Source organism: Olea europaea, chromosome 2 (assembly GCF_002742605.1).
Source record: "Olea europaea var. sylvestris chromosome 2, O_europaea_v1, whole genome shotgun sequence".
In the NCBI taxonomy this organism is placed as follows: Eukaryota; Viridiplantae; Streptophyta; class Magnoliopsida; order Lamiales; family Oleaceae; genus Olea; species Olea europaea.
Window position 1 is genome coordinate 6,502,809 of NC_036238.1, and position 5,371 is coordinate 6,508,179.

Below are 5,371 nucleotides of genomic sequence, written 5' to 3' on the forward strand. Positions count from 1 at the left end.
TATGTTTAGTTCTTTGAACACATTTATGTATTTGGATATTTTCTGTACAGAAATAAAGCATTCAGTTCATTCCACTCTGTTATTATGTTCAGTACTGATCTCACTTAAGAAATAAGGTTGGACCAGTTGGAAATAGACATGTTCGGATCACATAACATGTAATTTCCATGCTACACTCCCATAATTGATCTATGTCATTTGGTTGTATGGGTGTACGTGACCATTGATGGATTTAGTCACGCTAAATGTGACGAAAATCGCTTTGATCCTACATCGATGTAACTAATGGACGAGATTGTTTGGAAATACCTTTAATAACTATAGCACAATTTTGAGCTCATAAGTCTGTGCACATTTATAATGTAACATGTTTGGCCCAGTGGGAGATTGTTGGAAAAAATTCCAACTTTGGGGCCACACATGTACATTTATTAGAATGTGTGGTGCTATTTTAAAGTAAATATAGTCGATAAAGTGATCCATTGGATTTAATTTAGGACTAATGGGTATTAAATTTTATGGGATTAAAGTGTAGAGACCAGAAGGTGTTATTTTGAATTGATGAGGGGCCGATTTGAAATAACTTAAAGTTAATAACTGTCAATAGCAGTTATTTTAAAAGTGGTTATGGTCCCCAATTTGAACGTGATTTTCTTTGGAAAAATATCTCTGCATCCCCATCAACAGAGACTTTGAAGAAAACCAAAAGGAAGGAGAATCACGTATCAATTGGAAGATCAAAACCCAATTAAAGCAGTAAGATTCATGGATCAAGGTATGTTTCTGCACTTTTTTTTGTCTCTTTGATTTCAACATGGAATTTATGATTTTATGAAAGGATTTTATGAATATGGTTCTTTTCAAATTTATGCAACAGTTTCTTCACTAAAATACGGAACACATAAATCATCCCAGAAACCCAAAACATGTCACCTTCTTGGCTTCTTCATTATAGATCGAGAAGTATGTGACAGATATTACAACATCAAGACAGTAGTTGCAAATATTTACAGAACCATATTAATAATGGCTCACAAAATATATCGATTAAGAACTCATTCACTGAAAATGGACTCAAGGAAAGTAACTTGTGTCCATCATTACCAATTGATATATGATTGGAATTTCTTAAGTGCACTACTTTATCATTATAATATGCGAAAACACCTCGATTGATCAAAAAGATGGAGGCTAGCATAGACTTCCAAACATAATGGCAGCAGCATGGATAACCTGCAGAATAGGAATGCTTCTGCAAGCAATACAGAGGTGCACTATGATGGAGTGTGAACAGAGAACTGACTAACAAAGAGTAGCACAGGCATATGGAACGTTATTTACAAATCTTTCATTACAATTCAAACTGTGTTAAGTAGGCAAATTGAAAAAAAAATATTATGCTGAGACCACGAGAAGGAGACAAGTATATAAGTACCTTAATGCTTCTGCATCAACTCTAACATCAATTTTCTCTATTTCTCTAGTAATCAGAGCTTTCAACCTTTGGTTGTACCAAGTGATCGCCTGCAGTAAATGGGGAGGACTTTTTATGCAATCTACAATCACATCTATAATCTCAGTGGTTAAATCACCATCAAAGTTAATGCCTAACTTGGCAGCTTCCAACTCGGGACTTGCATGGATCCCACTTCCTTCATAAGCTGGAAAAGAATTGTGAATCTTTTCAGTCATCCGCTTTGCAAGTGATTCACACACTTTCTGATATTTCTTTCCCTCGCAGTCTCAATAAGTATGACGTCATCTGCAGATTTGACGGCTTTAACAGCTGCTGAAGCTTCTTTCTAGTTTTTTTTTTTTTTTTGATAACCCAGGTGTCCCAGCTTAGCCGGACTAAATCCTGGACCTCTAGCCCCCGGCCCCTCAGTGACTAGTGGAGGTAAATCGCAGGTTGTGTCCTTGTTGGTTCCCAGGTTCCCACATGGCTTTTACTCCTTCCCCAAAGGGACCCTCCTCCATGGTTATTACATCACCAAGCTGCTCCAACCCTTCCTCTGGTTATTACATCACTTGGCCGCTCCAATCAGGAATCGAACTCCCCACACTTGGTTCCAGAGCCCCCCAATGTGATTGTTCCGCCAACTTGGATGTGCCCTGGGGGGCTTCTTTCTAGTTATTTATATGGAAACTGGTAACCATTTCATCAAGAGAATCAACACTTGATCGCTGAGCATTCCCAGCGTGGTTAACATAATAATGTAAACATTTATGGTACTCAGCAAATATCTTCGCCGCTTCATCACACTGTTGGTCATAAGCCTCCAACATTACCTGCTTGTGCCTGCGTGTTGAGATTCAATATGGTATTAATTTAATTCGCTTATAAGAATTTGGATATAACCTTTCCAATTCAATCTTCACTTATAGTTAACCACATTTTTCATTTTTAATAAACTCCAACATGAACAAGTGTATTATTCTTTGTGGAGTGGACAATATAATAATCAGGTTGACTAACTAAGTATACGTTCATGCCCAATTTAAGCTTCGAATTATGTGAAATCTTTTGTTTTTTCCTCTTCCTCTAGAACACCATTCATTCATATGTAAAAAGGCAAAACATAACGAACTAATATTTGCACTCTGAACAAGTAATAGTTGGTTCAAAGATATTCATGTTTGGAGGGAAATATTAGACAGTATTAGTAAATAATAAAATGGAAAAATTAGCTAAAATCTTGTTTACTATACTGCCAGACCGATCAATTACAATAAATGTAAGTAAAGATACGACTTTATTGCAGAATGAGAACAACTCATTCAAAAGTCTTTTAATATTTCAGCTTTCTTGTTACACTATTCACAACTTACAATCATGAGAGTGTATTCAATTGAGACTTTTGAAGACTTTGATGGACTTTTTGCAAGTGATGACTTTTGTGGATTTTCTAGATCTTTTATAGATTTGTATGAAATTAGTGGAGTCTTTCATGGACTTGTATGAATTTTCATTTTAAAATTTTTATAGACTTTCGTGGAATTCAAAAGACTTTTGAAGACTTTCATTTGAAATGGAATTTACTATTAGGTGTGAAATTCTCACATACAAGATGTTAATTCTCATAATCTCCCTTTTCCTTCCCCTTCTTCTTCCCATATAATAAAAAAATTTGATTTTTAAGATCTTAATTAAATAAATAATAATCAAAATTATACATATATATATATATATATATATATATATATATATATGATTCAATATTATTAGTATAGTATGCTTTTAAAAATAAATAAAAATCAATATTTAAATTTAATTATAATTTAATAAAAAATAGATATTTTTCATAAAAAAATGAATGAAAAAGGAAAAAAAGTTACAAGAATCTAATTTAATTTTTCATAGAAAATAGAAATAAATAATAAGAGAGAGAGAGATAAATGAAATATAATCAACAGAAAAAAATAAATTTTAATCATACATGTCCATAGAAAGTTAAAGGAAAGAAAGATTGAATTTTTTTTTATTTTTTTTTTTGGTGAAAGTCTTCCAAATCTCGTGATTAATGATTGACAAATTTTAACATTTTATATGAGTACTTTTTGCCTAAAAATTAATACTTCAGAGAATTTTATGAAAATATCTAGAAGTCATTAAAATTTGAATACCTCAAAATTTATAGAAATTTCTAAAAATTTTTAATTGAATACACATAACTTTTATAGACTTTTCTCAATTGAATATATCGTGACTTTTAAAAAATTTCAATTAAATATCCCTAAACTTTTTAAATCCAAAATATTTCTTACCTTTTTAAATCCCAAAAAATCATTAAAATCATCATTTGAACACCCCCCCCCCCCCCCCCTCAAATAGGGAGCCGCCACACAACCGCCGTTCAGGGGTTGTTCAAGGGGCTTTATTGCAACATATTTTGTATGGAAAATTTCACGCGAGGTTATCCAATTTATATAGTATTAATGATTATGACAGACTCCTTGTGTATACTAATTGAACAATGAACACAGGCGTATGGAGCACATGTGATTTGGTTGATAGGTTTGATCTTATGACGAGGAATTATTCCTTACTCTTACTTTTTGTTTGGCTAACGGTGCACCAGACGAGAAAGTAAATAAAATATATTTTTGAAACAAAAAGAAATGGCCAACGATCTAACCAGTTTCTTCAGTGCCAAAAATCATCATTATATTCATTGGGTTACCTCATTGATTAACGACTGAAAAAGAAGAAGCAATAAGGTCTTACAACACTGCAAAAAGTAATGAAAATTAATTAACCTATAATTAGATCATTCGTCCAGCATGCGTTTGCGCTCAGCCTCCTCCCTTGAAACCTCCAACATTCTTGTCTTCAACTCCTTCCGCTGACGCCTCACGATCTGCCTCAATTTCTCCACTTCCTTCTCTGCCGATTCCCTCTCCTACAATGCCATTTCCCTACTACTGCTATCCGCCAAACCCTCTCTCCCTGCTCCCAATTTCTCTTTACTCCTCCCCCTACTGTTCTTCAGATCGCTGCTACCACCACTACCACTACCATCTGCGCCATGAACAAGAATGTTCCTTCTAATATTCTCAACCGTTTTCTCCGACTTCACCCGTTTTAGCAGAAAGCTCCAGACTGGGATCATGTTCCCGCGGCAAAGACGCCACCATGGACGACGAAGCGTACGGCCCTAAAGGCCGGTACCCATTTCTTTCTGAAGCCATTCCAGAATTGCCTCCGGCGAGGCCGATGAACTTTGCATTGTTAAATTTAAACGCGAATTTTCTCAACTCAGTACGAACAATTGGATGATCGTTATTTGATTTGAATTTGAAAAACCCTAGTTAGTTGATGTAATTAAAATTAAAGGATTAACTGGATCTGAATGTCCGGCGGTCGGCTAGCCAGATGATTCTAAAAGAATGATTAAAGGATTTTGAATACGTACTTACATGTATTGCTCTTGAATTTTCCCAGTTCTACTTGAACACTAACCAAACCTTGTGTAGCGTTAAGTTTTATTCACTGAACTTCAATTTGCATCCCCTTAGTCACTGAACTTTATGAAACTGTGCTCCGTTAGACACTAAGCAACTTCCATTTCTAACCCTTGCTTACATGGACGACGGAATGTACATCTGGTAGTTAAATCTCTCCAACATAAAAATCAAATGCCATGTCATAACTCCCAAACACGCCACACCCTTTTCAATTGAAATCGTGAAATAGAGAGTGCAAAGCCACCTAAACTAAAAGCCCAAATTCTCTATAAACCCTAACACCCAAGCCCTTGTTTGAGCCCCATTTTTGCCAAGAAAATGTATTTTTGAATAGTGTAATAATGTGAAATGTGTGGTTAAAAAATAAGAAAAAGTTTTTGATTTGCTTATAATATTATTTTATTGA

General features: G+C 34.6%; 1 pseudogene; it reads right to left on the reverse strand.

Annotated features, from left to right (window-relative positions):
• The window catches only part of LOC111409936, an 18,809-nt pseudogene extending 14,009 nt beyond the window's left edge, over positions 1 to 4,800 (reverse strand).
• Between the last annotated feature and the right edge of the window lie 571 nt (positions 4,801 to 5,371).